Source organism: Rhamphochromis sp. 'chilingali' (assembly GCF_963969265.1).
Source record: "Rhamphochromis sp. 'chilingali' genome assembly, chromosome: 8".
Classification (NCBI taxonomy): Eukaryota; Metazoa; Chordata; class Actinopteri; order Cichliformes; family Cichlidae; genus Rhamphochromis; species Rhamphochromis sp. 'chilingali'.
In genome coordinates, this window is record NC_137935.1 from 39,828,230 (window position 1) to 39,837,395 (window position 9,166).

A 9,166-nucleotide genomic window follows, 5' to 3' on the forward strand; every position below is an offset into this window, starting at 1 on the left:
AGAGCTGCGTAGACTACAGTTTAAGAAGAGGCCTCCCAGTCACCCACACGCAAGCTGGCCTCTGCTGGAGGCGGCTGCAGGCGGCTGACGTGTTACAGAAGACTGCGGTTGGTTGCAGTTTGTTTATTTTCATGCAGAGAGGTGCCTGGGTTGGTCAAAGCTCAGATGAACCACACCAGCTGATACGATCGCTCAGTGCATGTGTTCAGTGTGTGTGCCACGAGCGGGGTAATTCCACTGCAACCAAGCCATAAAAGGCCTCATATTACAGACTATTTAAATCCAATTGCGTGGAACTACATAAACAGTCTTTGCTGTAGGTGTTTTGTAGCATTTTTTTTGTAATCTCGCCAGCCCACTAAATATGCCTTCTCAACCCACCCACATGGAGATAAGTACAGGGCACTTATCAGTCACTACAGACACTGAGGAAATCCACAGGGACTTTATATAAGCAGCCGCTTGTCTCACACACTCATAGCACATCTGTTACTGCCGGGAGCTGCAGATGTTTTCATAAGCACAAATATACAGTGTACAGTATAGATGGAACATACCTGTGATAAGATTAATTTCTCTGTTTGTTTTAATCTTTGGGATTTAAACTAAAGTCATAAAAGACTCCAAACACATGCAGCATCTTATAATAAGGGCGAGGCGCAGTTTTTACATGGGCCAAATAGATAGCCATTTACTGGAGGAGAGCCACAGAAGAAGGAGGAAGGAGTATTTTGTTTTTTCTCCTGATCTACTCCTAAAAGACTGCCCAAGCTGCACTACACCCCATTACAACTCTGCTCATGCTACAGTGTGTGGCTGATGCTGAGACGAGGCTACAGACAGGCTGGAGGAGGACATGCTGCACAGGGCTGGCCGGCTGTCACATAACCGGACTTTTTAAGCTTTAAGTTGCTCACACTGCTCACAGAATTACTAATTAATAATATACACTCCAAACATTTGTACAATATGATTCTCATCACAATAAAATGCAAAAACTAATGCATATGCTCAGGTCATGCAGGAATCAGTGAGTCAGTAGATTTAACAAAAGCAAGGCTATTGTTCCAAACTGGCAACATACACAAAAGCAGATCCAGATATTTCCTTACATGTGACCTCCAGTTCAAAGTGAAAGTGAGATTTGATTAAAAAGTAAAGAATAAGAAGGTAATGATGGGTCTTTACATCTGCAGCTTGTTAAAAAGTGAAAGTGTCACGGTCCGGGGCAGCGGCCGTGTGAAGAGTGGAAAGGAGGACTCAGATGCAGCACTTACTCAGATGTGAAGGTGATTTATTGACAATACTGAACATAAAGTGGAGATGGCAAAACAGAACTAAGGACGAACTAAACTGGGAGAAACTACACGAAGGGAGTGGCAAACCTGAACATGAAGGGAGAACAGCAGGGAGAGCACGCAGGGGATTCACCGGGTATGAACACAGACGACGCGACGAGGAGCAGAGGAAATCACACACTATAAGTACACAAAGAGACACTGGGAAATCACACACAGGTGGGGGAAACAGCTGGACCTGATTAACCTGACGAGACAGGGGAACACTAACACCAGGGACCAACAGAGGGAGCACAAACCCAGAACCCAGTATCTAAAATCCCAAACACAAACCATCCCAAAACAGCCATGAATAATAATGAAAGTAATAACAATAAAGAACATAAACATAAAGTCACTGAGTCATGGCCGCAGGACCATGACAGTACCCCCCCCCCTCAAGGGCTGGCCCCTGACAGCCACAGAAACACACCACCAGACCCGGGCGGGCGGCAGGGGGCCCAGGACGGAGGGACCGGGCCATGACCAAAACGAAGACCCCAGAGTCCCAAACAAACGTTCACAAAACTCACAGGGGAGCAGAGTCCGAAGCACAGTTCAGGCAGCCGGCCACGAAGAAGGCCGTGGCGGCGCGTAAAGAGTTCGGGAGGCCGTCCACGAAGAAGGCCGTGACGGCGCGCAAAATGTTCAGGGGGCCGACCGTGCGGAAGGCAACGGCGGCCGCTCAGGCGAAGAGGGTCCGGGGGCCGGCTGTGCGGAAGGCAACGGCGGCCAGTCAGGCGACGGCGCCCGGCCAGTAGTCTAGCCAGCGGTCTAGAAAACGGCCGTTTAGCTCCAGACCCAAACGAGGCTGGGCCAGGCGAGGCTGAAGGCACGGAAGCCGGGGCCGCAGCGGGCGAAGATGCTGAAGACGCTGTTGCAGGCGATGGTGCGGATGCTGAAGACGCTGCTGCAGGCGATGGTGCGGATGCTGCAGACACGAAGGCTGGACCAGACGAAGATGCAGACACGAAGGCTGGACCAGACGAGGATGCAGACACGAAGGCTGGACCAGGCGATGCTGAAGCAGAAGCTGAAGCCGGACCAGGCGAGGCTGAAGCTGGAGATGAAACTGGGCCAGGCGTGGATGAAACTGGGCCAGGCGTGGATGAAACCGGGCCAGGCGTGGATGAAACCGGGCCAGGCGAGGATGAAGCCGGACCAGGCGATGAAGAAGCTGTAGCTGAAGCCGGGCCGGGCGAGGATGAAGCTGTAGCTGAAGCTGGGCCAGGTGAAGCTGACGCTGTAGCTGAAGCTGGGCCAGGTGAGGATGAGGCTGGACCAGAATCAGGCGAGGATGAAGCCGAGGATGAAGCCGGACCAGGCGTGGATGAAACCGGGCCAGGCGTGGATGAAACCGGGCCAGGCGATGAAGAAGCTGTAGCTGAAGCCGGGCCGGGCGAGGACGAAGCTGTAGCTGAAGCTGGGCCAGGCGAAGCTGACGCTGTAGCTGAAGCTGGGCCAGGTGAGGATGAGGCTGGACCAGAATCAGGCGAGGATGAAGCCGAGGATGAAGCCGGACCAGGCGTGGATGAAACCGGGCCAGGCGTGGATGAAACCGGACCAGACGAGGCTGAAGCTGAAGCTGAAGCTGGGCCAGGTGAGGATGAAGCTGGACCAGAACCAGGCGAGGCTGAAGCTTCAGGCTGAGGCGTGGCAGTAGCAGGTGGTAGCGCTGCAGGTGATGGTACTGCAGGAGGCGGCGCTGCAGCCACAGGTGGAGAAGCAGCCACAGGTGGAGAAGCAGCCACAGGTGGAGAAGCAGCCACAGGTGGCCGGACGGGATCCTCGGGCCCCCCAGCCGACGTGGCAGTCAGTGTGGCACGAGGCTGGACGGGCTCCTCGGGCCCCCCAGCGGGCGAAGCAGGAGGCTGGACGGGCTCCTCGGGCCCCCCAGCAGGCGCAGCAGGAGGCTGGACGGGCTCCTCGGGCCCCCCAGCGAAAACAGCCGCAGAACCAGTGGGCACCGGGGCCCCCGGCACACATGAAACAAAACCAGTAGGCACGTGGGCCTCTGGCACACATGAAACAAAACCAGTAGGCACGTGGGCCTCTGGCACACAAGAAACAAAACCAGTAGGCACGTGGGCCTCTGGCACACATACAGAGGGCTGCAGCTGCGCAGAGCACTGACCCTGCTCAGGCAGTGACAGCCCGGTGCAGTTCACAGCTGGCATCTTGGCCTCCAGGGGTCCAGAGTAAGCTGAGGGCAGTAACCCAGCCTCTGGGGAAGCCCCGGAGTGAGCAATAGTCTCTAATGTAGCCAGCTTTTGAGGAACAGGTCCGTAGTGAAACAGTTTGTCTCCCTGCTCAGAAACAGCGGTGGAAAAACAGTGTGAAAATTGTGGCTTAAGGGAGGCTAATGGTTGAGCTACAGACTGGGAAGCTTGTGGTTGGACACAGAACTGAGCCGGAGAATGGCAATAAAGTCCTGGCTCAGAAGGAGCGGCAGAGACACAGTCTGTCAGTTTTGCAGCGGGTTTGTACACGCCCACTTGGGAAGGATCCGTTACCACGAAGGTAGGTAAGCGATCCGTACAGTCTCCCATCCCGCTCTGAATAGCCCCAGAAAACAAAGTCCCGGAAACTGGGGAAAGCAATGCATCCCGCTGACTCACCGCATCGGGCTGCTCGAAAGTGAATGCAGACGGGGGGTGTAGTCCAAGGTCCAAAAGGAGAAACTCCCGCTCCCACGGACATAGCGAGCCTAGAAGCCATGGGAGACCGGTCACCAGACGCTGTAGCCGCCTCTCTATAGCGCGCTGGGACTCCCCGCCCGGGTTTTCCAGCCACAGGTCAATAAGCTCCTGTGTGGCATCGATTAGATTCTCCCGTAGCTCCTTGGACGGGTTAAGCGCTGCTGGGTCCATGTTGTGGTCGCGTCGTACTGTCACGGTCCGGGGCAGCGGCCGTGTGAAGAGTGGAAAGGAGGACTCAGATGCAGCACTTACTCAGATGTGAAGGTGATTTATTGACAATACTGAACATAAAGTGGAGATGGCAAAACAGAACTAAGGACGAACTAAACTGGGAGAAACTACACGAAGGGAGTGGCAAACCTGAACATGAAGGGAGAACAGCAGGGAGAGCACGCAGGAGATTCACCGGGTATGAACACAGACGACGCGACGAGGAGCAGAGGAAATCACACACTATAAGTACACAAAGAGACACTGGGAAATCACACACAGGTGGGGGAAACAGCTGGACCTGATTAACCTGACGAGACAGGGGAACACTAACACCAGGGACCAACAGAGGGAGCACAAACCCAGAACCCAGTGTCTAAAATCCCAAACACAAACCATCCCAAAACAGCCATGAATAATAATGAAAGTAATAACAATAAAGAACATAAACATAAAGTCACTGAGTCATGGCCGCAGGACCATGACAGAAAGTACACTTTTCCTTTGTAACACCTCTGCAAGCTCCTCATTGAACAGCAGGTTAGCACCTGTAGAGGTGGCAGTGCTAACCATTACACTGTTGTAATCACATCGTGGCTGTAGTTCAGGAGGTAGAGCAGGTCACCTACTGATCGGAATGTCGGTGGTTTGATCCCAGTCCAAGTATCCTCGGGTAAGTTGCTCGTATGAATACTTAGAGAGAAAGTACTTAAAGCAAAGAAGAAAGTGAATGTGGCATGTTGTATAAAGTGCTTTGAGTACTCCAGGAGAGTAGAAAAGCGCTGTATAAGAATCAGTTCATTTACATCACAGGAACAAACAGGTTTTGACTTTCCAAAGGTTTTTTTTACAACTGTTTCACAACCAAATACAATGTCAATGTTATATGAAGAAACTCTACACACACCGTCACTTCAAACTTTCTAATTAGACCTCCAGTCAACAGAAAATTACTTGGAAGGACACCGGTGATTAGTGATTGGTGACCCTGGAGGATGGCGGGTGATGGAGATCTTACATGGAGCTGGCTGTGGGTAAAAAGACACAATATTTTTGTCTGATACACAGTGTATTAAACATACCTGTTACTTTTAGTAACATGATCAATAACACACAAGCCACAGACAATCCCAGCTGCCAGCTTTAATGACCTGACTGATGTCACTGAGATGGAAGGGTCAGGTATGACAAAGATATATTGGATATTAATCGTCAGCTACATTTGGTTGTGTTCATTAAATATAGGAAATGTACTTTCTGAACTCAGGTTTTTGGATTATTTGTTGGAGTAATTCTGAGCCAACAAAGAGAAAAATGGAGCAGCTTCTTGGATTCACTGAAATAGTCAGAGAGCTGTCAGGTGGCCGGGTCCATGAGATGGATGGGATTTGCCTCGAGTTCCTTGAGACTCTGGATGTTTTAGGACTTCTTCATAGGAATAGCTCAGTAGGTAGAGTGGTGGCCCCATGATCGGAAGGTCGGGGGTTCGACTCCACTGAACGGCTACCCTGAGATACCCCTGAGCAAGGTACCATCCCTACACACTGCTCCCCGGGCGCTGCACTGGTGGCTGCCCACTGCTTCACTGGGTGAATGGGTTAAATGCAGAGGAACTATTTCCCTATGGGGACTAACATGCACACTTTACACTTTACTTTAGAAGTGCCTCTGCAGTATTGCATGGAAGCTGGGGACAGTGCATCTGGATTGGCAGATGTGGTGGTGGTCCTGCTCTTCAAGTAAGGAGACCAGATGGAATGTTTTCAGAGGGAGCTCACTCCTCGGCCCTCCTGGAAAGTCTGTGCCAGGATGTTGGGGATCAGTGCAGTTTCTGTCCTTTGTCGTGGATCACTGGACCAGCTCTTTATCTTCCAGGGGTTGTTTGAAGGGATGGGGGAGTTTGCCCAACAACTCTACATGCATTTGGTAGACTTGGAAAAAGTATTCAAGGGGGGATTCAAGACTACGGAGTGACCAGCCCTTTGCTACATGCCATTCCTGCTATAGTAAGAGCTTGGTTCACACTACTAGTAGTAAATCGGATCCAATCCCAGTGAGAGATAGACTCTGTCAGGACTGCTGTTTGTCACTGACCGATTTCTAGGTGCAGCGCAGCGATTTTTGCACTGCTGTCCTCAAGATCATGTCTGTGCTCTTTGCAGACGATGTGGCTGTTCTCTCCTTACCAGGTAATAACCTCTGACTTTACAGCTGAGTGCAAAACAGCTGGGATTAGAAGTTTACAGGATTACAAGTTCCTTCCCCAAATGGATGAATTTAAGTATCTTGAGGTCTAATTTAAAAGTGTGGACAAAGTGTAGCAGATATTGTTCAGTCTTAGCTGTAGGTTTACCAATCGATCTATGTTTCTGCTCTCACCTATGCCCACAAGCTCCATGGGCATCTCTGTTTAGACTGCTGCCCCTGCGATCCAAACGCAGATAAATGGCAGAAAACTGCTGGAGCAAATATGGAGTCAATCTATCCATCACCAGGCCTGGTTAAGATATCAAAAAGCCCAGCAGAAATTTAAACTGGTACTTACATGTAATCAGAATTTAAAATGAATTACACCCATACTTTATCATTTTTCTAAAATCCTCTTACTATATGAGATATATGAGAGACCCGGGTTTTTTATGGACTCTGTTCTGTATCCTACAAATGTTGCTTTTAACCACAGGAAATGTGATATGTGCTCATGTGGAAGCTGAGTGAGTCTGCCTAGCAACAGTCTCTCTCACTGCAGCCTACCTGTAGCTCGCTCCAGTTTTGGCATGCATGTGCTGCTTCCCATGGGAAATTAACCCCTGAGTGCAAAGACAGTGGGAGTGTGTGTTTAATATGTGTGTAAACAATTAATTATGTCAACCTCTGCAATGTATGGGCCTGTGATTGCCTCTCCCTGTCTGTACCATGTAGTTTATGAGCATCAACCTTCTGCGCGGACTCTTGCACATCTATCTCTGCTTTTTATTGTGTTTCAGCATATTTCATTTCAATATTAATAAAAATAACATAGTAATGTGTTATTTCTCGGATAGTTAGAAAAGGTTAAAAAAAAGAGTTGCAATCAAGAGATTGAATGAGCAAAAAAAGAGTTGGTGATGGTGATACATAGGATGTGAAAACATTATTATGTAATTCTTCATTAGGCATTTACATGTTTACATCTGTTCTGCAGAGTTATAAATATGCAGGGGGGGGGGGGGGGGTGTAAAACCTCACCAATGTGAACGGATGTCATCATTTGCAAAATACTAACCTTTGCAGAACCCAGAAGCAGTTAAAGAAAATACCTATTTATCCCAAAATAGTCACTGCTATCAAATTTCTCCCAGCAACTTCATAAATGTGATCATATGTCAGTGTTGTCTCTAATGCTTCTTCTGCTGGCACCATGTAGCCAAACCCAAATAACTGATGCTGTAAATGAAACTGAAATAAAAATGAAGCCAGCTTTTTGTAGGCTGAGTGCAGAAATGGTATTCTCTTACTCTTTTCACTTCTGAGTCTCTCCATGTGTCTGTCTTTAAACTTTTTAGATCCTAATAAGTCAACACCAACCCCCTCACAGATATGGAATAGAATAGAATAGAATAGAATAGAATAGAATAGAATAGAATAGAATTCAACTTTATTGTCATTGCACATGTCACAAGTACAAGGCCTCAAAATGCAGTTTGCATCCATCAAATGCTTTAGCCATGATATAGATATATTACAAAAATGGGTCTGTTATGGGTATGTTACAATGTGCACGGTATGAAGGTACAGTGGGGCAAAAAAGTATTTAGTCAGCCACCGATTGTGCAAGTTCCCCCACTTAAAATGATGACAGAGGTCAGTAATTTGCACCAGAGGTACACTTCAACTGTGAGAGACAGAATGTGAAAAAAAAATCCATGAATTCACATGGTAGGATTTGTAAAGAATTTATTCGTAAATCAGGGTGGAAAATAAGTATTTGGTCACCTCAAACAAGGAAAATCTCTGGCTCTCACAGACCTGTAACGTCGTCTGTAAGAAGCTTTTCTGTCCCCCACTCGTTACCTGTATGAATGGCACCTGTTTGAACTCATCATCTGTATAAAAGACACCTGTCCACAGCCTCAAACAGTCAGACTCCAAACTCCGCCATGGCCAAGACCAAAGAGCTTTGGAAGGACACCAGGAAAAGTATTGTAGACCTGCACCAGACTGGGAAGAGTGAATCTACAATAGGCAAGCAGCTTGGTGTGAAAAAATCAACTGTGGGAGCAATCATCAGAAAATGGAAGACATACAAGACCACTGATAATCTCCCTCGATCTGGGGCTCCACGCAAGATCTCATCCCGTGGGGTCAAAATGATCATGAGAACGGTGAGCAAAGATCCCAGAACCACACGGGGGGACCTGGTGAATGACCTGCAGAGAGCTGGGACCAAAGTAACAAAGGTCACCATCAGTAACACACTACAACGGCAGGGAATCAAATCCCGCAGTGCCAGACGTGTTCCGCTGCTGAAGCCAGTGCATGTCCAGGCCCGTCTGAAGTTTGCCAGAGAGCACATGGATGATACAGCAGAGGATTGGGAGAATGTCATGTGGTCAGATGAAACCAAAGTAGAACTTTTTGGTATAAACTCAACTCGTCGTGTTTGGAGGAAGAAGAATACTGAGTTGCATCCCAAGAACACCATACCTACTGTGAAGCATGGGGGTGGAAACATCATGCTATGGGGCTGTTTTTCTGCCAAGGGGACAGGACGACTGATCCGTGTTAAGGACAGAATGAATGGGGCCATGTATCGTGAGATTTTGAGCCAAAACCTCCTTCCATCAGTGAGAACTTTGAAGATGAAACGAGGCTGGGTCTTCCAACATGACAATGATCCAAAACACACCGCCCGGGCAACAAAGGAGTGGCTCCGTAAGA